Source organism: Tachypleus tridentatus, chromosome 3 (genome assembly GCF_004210375.1).
Source record: "Tachypleus tridentatus isolate NWPU-2018 chromosome 3, ASM421037v1, whole genome shotgun sequence".
NCBI classification, from domain to species: domain Eukaryota; kingdom Metazoa; phylum Arthropoda; class Merostomata; order Xiphosura; family Limulidae; genus Tachypleus; species Tachypleus tridentatus.
This window is the reverse complement of record NC_134827.1, coordinates 21,911,684-21,925,711: the sequence shown is the minus strand read 5'-3', so window position 1 is coordinate 21,925,711 and position 14,028 is coordinate 21,911,684.

Genomic DNA, 14,028 nt, shown 5'->3' with positions numbered 1-14,028 from the left:
ACAAGGGTATTTTCAGTAATTTTACGCACATTTCCAACCCAAGTAGGCTTCACACTTATGTTTCCTACTTACTCTATGAATATTCTATTAAAATGCTTTTTAATGTTTTCAGCGTTGACTGAGAGACGGAAATCATTTTCGTGAAAGACGAGAAACAACTTCAATTTTTTTTTATTCTGCTGAATGTTTCGGCTTTCGTCTTTCCAACGGTTTATGTACGTCACACGTTGCTGAACTATATATGATTTAAGATCAATTTTGTAACCTGTGACGTTCATAGATCCTCAAAAGAAGGCGCAAGCCGACCGTCAGACAGAATAAAAACATTTATCTGAAGTTGATTGTCGTCTTTATCGAAAATATTAAACTCAAATTTCACGATTAAGGACTTGTGGAAGGTTTTTAGCAATATATGTAGGAGTTTTCAAAACAAACAAAAATTATAAGTATATTAAAAAAAATGAAAACGTACTTTGTAGTTGCCTATTTCGACTAAAACTGCTAGTGTATAGTGAACACGTAATAGCTTTATAAATTATAGTAACACAGGCCTGGCAATGCCAAGTGAGTTAAGGCGTTTGACTCATGCTCGCCCTTTCAGCGGTGGAAGCGTTATAACGTGACGGTCAATCCCGCTATTCATTGGTAAAAGAGTAGCCCAATAGTTGGCGGTGGGTGGTGATGACTAGTTGCCTTACACTGCTAAATTAGGGACGGCTAGCGCAGATAGCACTCGAGTAGCTTTACGCGAAATTCAAAAACCTAAACCTAAATTATAGTAGTTTAACATTACTATAGCCCGATTCACGACGCAAAAAACTTTCCTGTTAATTCAACTTTGTTGTAGTTGTTGTTAGGCGCTCTACGTAACAGGTTTTATACGAGGAATATCCAAGTATTTAAATGATTTAATAAAAAATTATAAAATAATTAAATCACATTGAAAACTCACAGAATACATGGTTAAAAGAGGTGTTATTAATTAAATAAGATGTACTAGAGTAATTATCAACTTGCTTCCCATATTCTGATTTAAGTTCATTCTTTTATGCCATCACAACATTATGAAATTAAGACAGAATTAAACGTTTCACTTGGATACTTCAAAAACGCGAGTATGCACTTTGGGCCCTGGTTGCGCTATAAGCGGCTATTCTAATCAGATAAGAATAGACAAGTGGTGGGTGGTTTTGACTATTTGCTTTCTTCTAGTCGGTTAGTTGAAAATAATTAATGTGAGATTTTAACAAAATTCAGAAACAGATTAACAGTAAGTTCTATTAAGTACAGATAACTAACGTTTCACAACCATTATAAAGTTATTAAACTGAATATTAAAGCAAACACGTGATAATGAAGGCCAAACAAACCAGCCTTTACTTTCAAATAGCACAAACATGTTCCTAATTTTGAAGTGATGTACTGCAGGGAAAGCAGAACGTCAATACCACCTACCACCAACTCTAGGACTTTTCTTCACCAACAAAGAGTGGGATTGACCTTTGAATTATAACGCTTCTATGGCAGAAAGAGCGAAAATATTCAGGGGCGGGATTCGAACTCGCGACTCTTATATTACGAGTCGCGTATCCTAACCACTTGGTTTTGACAGGCCTATCTGACTCCATAACAACACACTGCAGAAACACTGTGTTCAAGTAAACGTATTAGCCGAGAAACTGCATTCAAGTAAACGTATTAGCCAATAAACTGTATTCAAGTAGATGTATCAGACTGTAAGTCGAGAAACTGTATTTAATGTATCACTCAAGACATAAAAAAAAAGATGAGTAAGATGAAAGATGTAACTAGAGAAAACTAACGAGGAGGGTTACTAGTTACAGATGTTACGCTGTAAGATTTGTCTGACAGTGGAATTAATCAAAACACCACGTTTTCTTTGGATTACGAATACGGTAGTCTGATTTCTTAGGACTTAAGTTTGACATGTGTATAAAAATACACAGTTACAGTAGATGAACGAGTATTGATCGGTGTTTTCGTCTGTGAAGACATTTACTGATGTAAATAAATAATGAGTTTTAATATGGTCAAATTTTCTTTGGTGAATCTAAGCAGAAAACAACAAAATATTTTCTTGTTTGACATAAATTATAAAAATTAAGTCTTCAAAAAGTTTTCTCTTTTACTGTACATGCATATTACATACACTAGTTTCTATCAGATCCATATCAAACAAATCAGCTTTTGTCGTATTTATATATTACATAGTTTTTTGTTTTTTTTTCGTTTAACATGAATAATTTCTTTTTCTACTTGTATACATGTTGTCTAAAATAATTTTGATTTACATACATATTACATAAACTAATTTCAATCTCAAATATATACTATATAAACAACGTTCCCCACCTCAATGGCTCAGCGATAAGTTTAAGGCTTATAATGCTAAAGACAGGGTTTCAATTCCGGTTTTGAAACAATTGTACAGCTTTAGGCTTAACAAAAAAATCTTTTTTATTTCAAACACATGTAACGTAAACTAATATTTTATTTTTAGCAACAAAGTTGCCACTCAGTACAGTTTGAAGTTTTAAAAGATCAAAGAGACCGGTAAAAGTATGCTCCCGATGGGTGTGTTTGCGTGTTTGTTTTCCTTATAGCAAAAGCTAAATCAGATTATCTGCTGTATCCACTGAGAAGAGTCGAACTACTGCGCGAAATTCAAAACAAATCAAACCAAAACCAAACTTTGTTTTCGTCTATTAATATGAATACTGATTAATTCTTCATTAGTAAAACTGAAGAAAAAGTAGAATTTAATAACTTAGAATATCATAATAATCAGATATAAGCCTTCCTTTATCATCCTTCAAGGGTAATATGTTGTTGCACCTAATGTATTTTAAAAATCCTTACTGTTAAATTTTATGTTTTATTCATTTTTCATAAATCGTAATTTCCTGTTTGGCCACCTTTTATCATCTTCTATGATCCTTCTATAATACCAGTCAATTTTAGTTTCTTAAATTTGTGATGTTTTTATTTAATTTATCCATTATAACCTTTGTGACCCAACCTAATTTTCTTACTTAGAGCTAACCTTTTCTTTCTGTAAGGAATATATTTGTTTTGCATTTTAATTTTTTTTTAAATTTCCACACTTATTCACTGTTTCCAAGCAACTCAGCTGTCCAGTTTACAACAAACAATTCTTGTTGCATCTCTTAAATTTTTTTTAAAGTTTGGAATCAAAATATCATTACTTCTGATTTCCATATGCAGCAAAACATTAAACCTAATACAGTAATGATCACCTGTATTTATGTGTTCCATACGCAGCAAAACATCAAACCTAATACAGTAATGATCACCTGTATTTATGATCAGCCATCAAACCTAATACAGTAATGATCACTTGTATTTATGTGTTCCATATGCAGTAAAACATCAAATCTAATATAGTTGATCACCTGTAAGTATGTTCCTATCCATCAAACCTAATACAGTAATGATCACCTGTATTTATGTGTTCCATTGCAGTAAAACATCAAACCTAATACAGTAATGATCACCTGTAATGTGTTCCATATGGAGTAAAACTTAATACAGTAATGATCACCTGTATGTAAAATAACATTGATTCTAGTAGGTTTCTTGACCAGTTGATGAAGGAATCCATCTTGAACAATTTCCAGAAACCTTTCTCTCTCATAGTTTGACTCTAGCATTCCCCAATCAGTACGTCTGAAATTAAAATAATTGATAACTATGACTTCATTAACAAGTGAAATATTAATCTCATTGTTTTCTTCAATTTCATCTGTGGTCTGTAAGATCCACTCATAGAAACATGATTCAGTATCCTTACTATATTTCTTAAATTATCAAGTTAAACAGGATGTAACTCACAATGGCACTGGCCCGGCAAGATAATTAGGGCATTCGACTTGTAGTTTGAGGGATGCGAGTTCAAATCACCGTCACATCAAACATGCTCATCCTTTCAGCCATGGAAGAGTGTTATAATGTAAATGCCGATACCACTATTCGTTGGCAAAAGAGTAGCCCAAGAGTTGACGGTGGGTGGTGATGATTTGCTGCTTTCTCTTTAGTCTTACACAATTAAAATAGGGACAGCTAACACAGATTGCTCTGGTGTAGCTCTGCACGAAAACCAAAACAAGCCAAACACACTTTACATATAGAACCATTCCTCCCCCTCTCTTTACTCTGTTTCTATTAAATAACCTATAGCTACATATTTCAAGAAATTTCTGTCAGCAAAATCACCTATATTTAACTATGTTTCAGTTGTTCCCATTATATCAAACTTTTACATTCCAAACCAGTGTCCTAAAGTCATCCATTTCATCTGAACAGATCCCACAAGTTCGACCAGCTGACATGCTCATCCTTACGCATTAATTTCAGTCTAGCTTTTAGCCCTAGTGACCTACTCAAAATTTCAACTCTGCAATTAATTTTGACACAATTATTTTATGATCTTTATCTTTAAATGCTTTTATCAGCTCTTTGTACTTATTAATTAGTTCCTATGACGTACTCATAGAGTACGTACCCTAAAGTGTAGTATATTATAAATGTGTTACAGTTTTCGTAATTTGAGAGTATATGAAAATGAGAAATTAGTTGAAAATATAAAAGTAACGACACAACTTGAGCATGAAACAGTGAGGGAATAACTTGACAGAATGAAATTAACTGAATGAGTTTAAACTTTACAAGACGTATGAAAACAAAAGGCCTATAATAATATGTCATATATACTCTCCTTTGGAAAGGCTAGTAGAACATATAGGTTTACTGGGCGTCTGGAGCATACTAAATCCCTAATTCACAACACTGTATGTAATTCGAAGTAATAAGTTCAGTCATCAACTATTCACGCTTTGAGGAACTGGAACTGTTATGTCGAGAACAGACAATAATTTTTGACTTCAGGAAACATAAAATCTAGCATGTTGAATCTGAAGCTTTTAAAACCTCCATGTAGGATTTGCTGGAACTGGTTGCTGAGTTACTAACCCTTTAACATCACGAGTTACAGGATTATTTTGTTGAGTCTATCACTCTTTACGAATTGAGAAACTAGAACTGATAGTAAAATATTTTAGTCTATCATAATATAAGACACCACAGCTTATGCACTGAGTCCATAACCTTTGGCATAATGAAATAATGAAACGTTCATGAAGTCCGAGCTTTTGTGGTAGTTACTGAAACTGATGTTCAGTTATTGTCTGGTATCGTGTTTAGGATTGTTACGTATGAGCACTGCAAGAAATAATTAAAGACAGCTGTGATTAATTTCTAAATGTGACTAATGGGAGCTTAGTTGATTATGTATTTTTTCAGTCTGTATCATGCTTAAAACTCAAATCATACACATTTCATGTTACAGTTGGTTCAAGACGTGACTGATGGAGACCAGGTTGATTACATATTTCTCAGCCTGTATCATGCTAAAGACTCATATCATACACATTTTATATTACAGTCGGCACAAGACATGATTTAGAAGAGGCTGGTAGTAAGCTTGTTGTCTTATGATTAAATGGCCAGAACTCAATATGATCACAACAGTTTTCATTCAAGAGAAGTGCGCCCAACGACAATTCTTATCAATGGACAAAAATGGACAAGATCATGTTTCTTAGTATATAAAAGTGTTCAAATAAAATTTTTGAACATGAATATATTTAGAAAAAAACAATTCCTTTGATTGAAACTCTGAGTTAACAACTTAAAATTTAAGTTTAAGTGGTATTCTCATTGAAATAAAATTTTTGTTTGTGTTTGAATTTCGCACAAAGCTACACGAGAGCTATCTGTGCTAGCCGTCCCTAATTTAGCAGTGTAAGAGTAGAGGCAAGGCAGCTAGTCATCACCACCCACCGCCAACTCTTGGGCTACTCTTTTACCAACGAATAGTGGGATTGACCGTCACATTATAACGCCCCCACGGCTTAAAGGACGAGCATGTTGGCGTGACGAGGATGCGAACCCGCAACCCTCGGATTACGAGTCACACGCCTTAACACGCTTGGCCATGCCGGGCCGAAATAAAATTTTATCATAACCTTGTAGCCCGGCATGGTCAAGTGGTTAAGGCAATCAACTCGTAATCCCAGGGTCACGGGTTCGAATTCCCGTCACACCAAATATGCTCGCCCTTACAGCCGTAGGGGTGTTATAATGTTACTGACAATTCCACTATTCGTCTGTAAAAGAATAGCCCAAGAGTTGGCGGTGGGTGGTGATGACTAGTTGTCTTCCTCTAGTGTTACACTGCTAAATTGGGGACGACTAGCGTAAATAGATCTTCTGTGGCTTTGCGCTGAATTTAAACAATCATAACTTGGTATAAGATATTGAAAACTTAGCTCTAAGATACCAATGTTTTAACCTTATACGTCACATTACTTTTTTTAAATATAATTTTGAGAATACGTTGTGATTTAAAAAGATGTACACGAAAAGAAAAATCGACCAATTTTTCGTCGCGGCATAATGGTTCATAAAACGACTCTGAGTTTTTTTTTTTTTTGTCAAGTGTAAACATTCAGTTCATACTTTCCTCTTCTCTTGAAAGACTTGAAGTCTAATTACAGTTCTGGAGTCAGGAAGTCAAATCCTATCGATTGATGTAACAATTCCCACGGTCCATAGATTAATTAATTCTAATCCTGCCTAGAAAAATTTCAGTTTGAGAGTAGTCTGGTAGAGATCTTGATATGTTTGTTTTTTGAGTTTCAAGCAAAGCTACACGAGAGCTATCTGCGCTAGCCGTCCCTAATTTAGCAGTTTAAGAGTAGAAGAAGGCAGCTAGTCATCATCACCCACCGCCAACTCTTGGGCTTCTCTTTACTAAAGAAGAATGGGATTGTCAGAAAATTTATAACACCCCTGCGGCTGAAAGGGTGAGCATGTTTGGTTTGACGGAGAGTTAAACCCGCGACCCTCGGAATACGACCTTGATAAGTAATAAAATCAAATCGGATATACGCTCGATTTTGTTGGCGAACAAAATTATAACTAAAATGAAGGGAAACGTGTTTGTTAGTTTGAACGTAAGCAAAAGCTACACAAATGGGCTATCTGTGCTCTGCACCACGGGTATCGAAACCTGGTTCCTAGCTTTTTTAAGTCTGAGGACTTACAAAATGAAACAAAAGTCTCATAAATTAATTTACTCAAATTCTTCCTAAAAGAATTTCAAGTGCCACGATTTTGAAAAATTTTTCATATTTTGTTAAAATCTGTTTCTTTTATGAATGTTTATTGTTCACATTCAAATATAAAGTAAAACTTAGATACATTATTGTTTTGCAATCCTTTTGTCTTACTTCAAACATTATTGTCTCATTGATTATTGACACGTGTTGTTGGATAGTCAACACGAAAAAATATTGAAAAGATTAAAGTCTATGAGATGCAACATTTTATGATTATGTGACAAAACAAAACAAAATTTTATTTAACTCTGCTGTTAATATGACGCTTTCTTATTATTTTATTACTGCTATAGTCTATAAGTACCACTGGTACTTAGTTCTGCAAAACAGATTGTAATTACATTTTTGTGCATAGAGTATTACTTGTGCGCTACTAGGATTTGAACAATACACGTGAACTAAGTTCAATCAATTTGTAATGTTTATGCGGTTATGTTTTATAAAAATATGAAAAATCTCTGTGACAAATAACTCAAATTTTAGTCTGCCCTTTGAGTCATTTTTTCTGGGTGGAGATTTAGATGAACTGAGTTATTAATTACACAAAGTTGTTGTTGTTTTGAAGTGAGCTACCCAATGGGCTATCTGTGCTCTGCCCACCACGAGTATCGAAACCCGGTTTTAGCGTTGTAAGTTCACAGACATACCGCTGAGCCACTGGGGCCAATTACACAAAGAGTTGATGTTACTGAAAACAAAATGGAGCTTTATATTACTAAACATCAAATAATTTAACAATGACGAAAGGCAATCCAGACAACTAATGGTTATGACTTTAGAAGAATAAAAAACTACTTCTCATTTCCAGTGCGTCTTAGTTCCTAGTTTACCAAACATTAACTGTCACATGACTGTTACATTTACAATTAATCGAAAAGTGATTTATATTCTCTTCACCAGCTCGGGACTTCTAAGCTAATGGTCATTTTCAACTATTTAAAAGAAATAAATCACACGTTCGAGAGGAATGTACTATAACTGGCCAACAGTGTACTACTGGTGAATTTTAAAATTGTAAATATAGAAATAACCAGTTAATGTTTAGATCATTAAAGTGATGAAACCCCGAGTTAATATTGTATCTACAGTTAAAATAAGAGGTGCGGTTTAATAGCAGTTCATAGTTATTTTAAAATAATTCAAAGTAGTAATATCCATTTAGAAAGTTATCTTAAAAGTACATTGCCCATCACGAAAACATTTACAGACAATACCATCGCTATTATTCTAAACAAACACAATGTTAAAGTAAAGGGCATTTGAGTGAGGAATGACCTAAGCTGATCTTCATGATATATGCAAATTTAGTCATGTGGTTTGTTTACTGAAATGTTTCTTGCTGTATGAGAAGATTCATTAAACAGAACAACCTTCATTTCACTCACTTACAACAATGTTTTACACCAATATATATCCAGATCCGTTACCTATCAGTCACGTACACGGACGCACACAACTGATAAACAGAACGTTCTTTGTTGACATGTTGAACCAGACTGCTTTCTCAATACTGTAACCTATCAGTCACGTACACAGATACACACAACTGATAAACACGACGTATTTTGTTGACAGGTTGAACCTGACAGTTTTCTCAGCACTATTACCTATCAGTGACGTACACATATACACACAACTGATGAGCAGAACGTTCTTTGTTGACTGATTGTACCAAATAATTTTCTAAACAAATTTCACTAAACTTTTACTGGTACATGTATATAAAAATATATATATATTTTCCAAATATTAATCGTACCATGTTTTACATTTATGATAAGTATTGGGCATTGCTTACAAAAAAACAACAGCTGACAGTTAAACTGATATTTTCAGTAAAAATTAAATTAAACAAAATACAGTAAGACGTGGTATTATACAACACATCAACATGCTGTATAAGTGTACACCAGTTTCTGATGCATTGAGAAGGTTTTCCATTTACGAGATCTTATAAGCACGAAACTTATACCTTGACGTGGTATTGAAAGGTTCATATGAATGAAATCCTCCAATTTAGATATTATTACTGTTAAACTAGGGTTTGTCTGTTTTATGTGCTATTATAATTTATTTGTTTGTTTGTCGATAACAAAGCTACAAAGACTGTCAACTACTGTATATAATTTTCAATACAAGAAGGGTAACCACCCATTAAGCATCTATCGAAAATTCTCAGAATACTCTTCAGCAACGAATAGTGGGATTGCCCGTTACGTTATAAGGCCCCTACGATTAAAATGGCGAGAAGTTTAACGACAGATCTCGATCTCACAGATAGAGTTGAACGCCTTAACCCTTAGGCCAAGCGCTACTAGTAACACACAAAAAAGAAGAGAGGTTACATCATATGTAACCCGCACACTATATTAATTCAAAATGGCGCACGCATTTGTGGTCCATGGTCACTTATAGACAAATCACGAAATGAATAACTTATACGTAAATGTCCCTCATCAGTAGTTAATCAACCACGATGTACACATAATTTATTCCAAAAACCAAATTTATATCTTCATTAAAAAAAACTTCCAGGTTATATAATTAATCACTACAAAAGATATATGAAAAGAACTTAATTATTATTATATTTATAATAAATTAGGGAAATATATTTATAGAATTTTAGAGTTAAATCACTGTATGAAAAGAACGAATTACTTAAAAGCTGAATGTATCTGAAATATAAATCATACACAATATTGAACATACACTGTTGTATTAACTTCTGTTTAAAAAAAACACGTTTGTGCTACTGCATTCCTTTAACAGCAAAATAATTATCGTTATTAAATAATTAATCCACACAAGAAATTGAGGAAACTCTACGATTAATGAATCTACAAAACTCCACTAATCAGTGTTAACATACGTGCTTCCGAAACTTTTCTCTCAGTCTGATGTGAAATTATTCATTTTGTTCAATTAAAATCACTTATAAATTAACTATTCGCATTAAAGCTCAACTGATTATTGTTTTAAGGCAATATGTGGATTTATTAATTCACGAATGCATGAGAATTATTTCGTCTTTAATAAATTAGACAACGCTCGTTTAAAAATACCTGTGATTGCTTTTCGAATGTTTGATCGAATTTGAGAAGTGAACCCATTTATAGGTTGTACGTTTCTAAATCTGTTTGCAGATACATCAAGAAGAGCACGCACAATGTATGCAATTAAATTTTTGAGAAAGCTTACAAGAGTATCAAACTGTTTGAGTGAAAGAAATATGGATAACAGTTCTCACTTTAATTACTCATCGAAATATCGTTTTGTGGGATATGTTTATATATATACGAAAAGGAGCTATAACACTCTCAGCTTAAGGTAAGCACAATTTGCGACTTCAAGTTGTAGTTTAAAGTTGCGTAAATTATTATACGTTTGATAGTTTGTCAATAAAAGCAGAAAACAAAGAAATTACAGAAACGGTCCAACATTTAAAAATGTTATAAATTAGGCCGAAATACAGATTGAAAATCAATTATGGTTGGGAATTCGATAAACATTCACCGCAGGTAAGGCTTAGACCAGTCATTTTCAAAATTTTGAAAGTGAATGGGAGAAACAGATGTAGAGTTTCTAGTAAATCACTAATTATTCAAAGTTTTGTATCGAGGAAAATACAGTATTACATAAACTCAAAGAAATATAATTTTATCAAAATATATAATATTTACTTATGTGATAGAGTTAGTCAGAAAGCGTGTAAATACAACGATTAATTGGAATCAGTGATACACTTGAAGACAATTCTTGAGCTACTCTTTTACCAACGAATAGTGGTATTGACCGTCACATAATAACGCCCCCACGACTGAAATGACAAGTATGTTGGGTGCGATGGGGGTTCGAAACCACGACCCTTAGAATATGAATCGAACGCCTTAACCCACGTAGCCATGACGGACAAAATGTTAAGAAAAGGACTAAAGAATTTTCGAAGCTTCCATATTATTGATTTAGCTTATCCTTCTTAAGCGTTTGGGTTTTTCTGTTATTGGTGTTTTGGATTAAGTACATAGATACACAATGGGATATTTTCTAAATACATAAGATATTTATGTACTGAATACTAATGATACCCTGAATACAGGTCAGAAAAGTACTCACGAGCATTTTAAGCGTTCTGTTAATGTATTTATCTCATGCGCTATTTTACGAAAATAACAAACTCTGTATTACCACTATTATGTATAATTTCGAATGACCTGAAACTGAGTTAAATGCTAATTTAGGTTTATAAGTTATATAAATGTTGAGATGTGTGTAACCAATGTATGATATTGACAATAAGATTAATACACATAATTTTCGTTTTAATGCAAATATATTGTAATATCTAAACAATAATACAGGTTAGAATAACGGTTGTTACAAATAATAATCTACATAGAAAAGTTTTACAAAATTACAACTAATAATGAGTTTTCTGTGAGGTATGGAACTATCTTCCTTGATATTTTATCAAGGGTTCACGATGAGCGAATTTATTTTGAGTTGATGAAGGCTTAATTAACTTAACAGACAGCTAGCTGGATATGTACTTTTTTTCACCAGCCACACGCTGAGTTTTTTTCACCGCTGAAGTTATATGTTTTTGTAAAAATATTAACGTCCGATGTAACACCGCTAAAGTTAAATGGTTTGTAATGTTCGAAATCTATAAACATTATGATATTTAATGTTCCAGATTAATAAGCATTATATTGAACACAGTTACAGTTTCCAAGGTTTATAGCACTCCAAGCTATCACAGACCAGTAATATATACTGTCTTCTGGGGTAGTGTAACATTTGACAGGTACTTCGGTTTAAATTTATCTGAACCCCAAGCCAAAGGATAGGGAATGTCTGAACTGGAAGCACGTGTTTAGCTGGTTACATTTATAGGCGTGAAGAGAGTTTTTCACAACTCGAGCTTATGCAACAATACAAACGATGCACCATTGTACAGGTATATACTGCTAATTCTTACACTAAAGAATTTTCTAAAATTTTAGTGAATAGGCGTGAATTTCGAAGTACAGATTTAACAGTACAAGTTATGGACATTTCTAAATATAACTTTAACAAACGTCGATACTATAATATATGTATGTTACTAAGTTTGTCACACCAGTAACATGGAAACGTTTGGCTTCAAATAAATATTCATTTCAGTGTATGAGGGAAGGTAAATCATTGTAAATTTAAAATATATATTTTTAAATTGTTATATACAGCATTATGTCACCATTTAGAAGTTTATAATTATATGGAGGGTTGTAATATAATGGTTTCTCTTCTTCGTATGTAATGTAATTTATCAAAGATTATATGTTAATACTTTTACTTATTTTTCGTATGTGCCTTTTATACTGTTTTGTTCGTTTAGAAAAGGTAAAACTACTTGAAACAAGTGAAATATATGTAATTTAGTTTAATCTAATTAATAAGAGTTTCACGCGTTCTGTGTTGATATTGTGAATGTCGCTTTGTAGTTTCTTTGTTAATTTGTAGTAAATATTTCGTTACCCGCTGGGACAGCGGTAAGTCTACGGATTCACAACGTTAAAATCAGAGGCTTGATTCCCTCAGTGGACACAGCAGATAGCCCAATTTAGCTTTGCTATAAGAAATCACACACACACGTACTTGCATATTTCAAAGAAATCCAGTTTTATAGTTTAAATTTGTATCGTTATTAAAATAAGCAAATCTGAGGGTCGCAGGTTCGATTCCCCATCAGATCAAATATGCTCGCCCTTTCATATGAGGTCATTATAATGTTACGATCAATCCCACTATTCGTTGGTAAAATAGTAGCCCAAAAGGTAGCTGTAAATGGTTCTGCCTAGCTGCCTTCCCTAAGTATTTAACTGTAAAGTAGAGACGGCTAGTGTAGATAGCCCTCGTTTAGCTTTTTGTGAAATTCAAATCAATGAAATAATTAAACAATCATGTTAAAAACAGGTTGCCTTGACCGCACCACACACCCATGTGAGCAAAAGCAAAAAAGAATCCTTCGTAGGTATTTCGGGAAAAAATGGCTCTGACCAAAGGTTAGGGCAAATGTCACCGGGTTGTTCAGAAATTTCTTTTCTTTGCCACTCTGATGATTTATATATTGCTGGGTTTCATGAAAAAAAAATGTTTGTTTATTTTTGAATTTCGCACAATGCTACTCGAGGGCTATCTGTGCTAGCCGTGCCTAATTTAGCAGTGTAATACTAGAGGGAAGGCAGCTAGTCATCACCACCCACCGCCGACTCTTGGGCTACTCTTTTACCAACAAACAGTGGATTGACCGTCACATTATAACGCCACCACGGCTGAAAGGGCGAGCATGTTTGGCGCGAGACATGGATTCGAACCCGCGACCCTCGGATTACGAGTCACACTCCTTAACACGCTTGGCCAAAAAAAAAGGAATATTATACTAATATATTACACACGCACACACCTATGTGCATATACGCAGATACATAACTATATGTACATGTAATGAAGGAGAAATGTTGAAATGAAGTGAAGAGGATTTTAGGATTTGTTTAATTCATGATATATTTGAAATATCAAGCAAACAACGACAGACAGAATTTGATGTGTGGAAAACTGTAAGACCCGGAAAAAACCCACTTTCACTCCCCGGATGCCGGGAAGTGTCTGAACTACATACCTGGAATGAAAATTGAAGATACTACGGGTTAGATAAGGTGAGAAGATTGATAGGTGCGACATGTGTCAGGTGTTGTGCTAAAGTTGAAAATTATTCTGTTAGCGTGTCTCTTGTGCGGCTATCTAATAAACGTTTTAGGCTAAA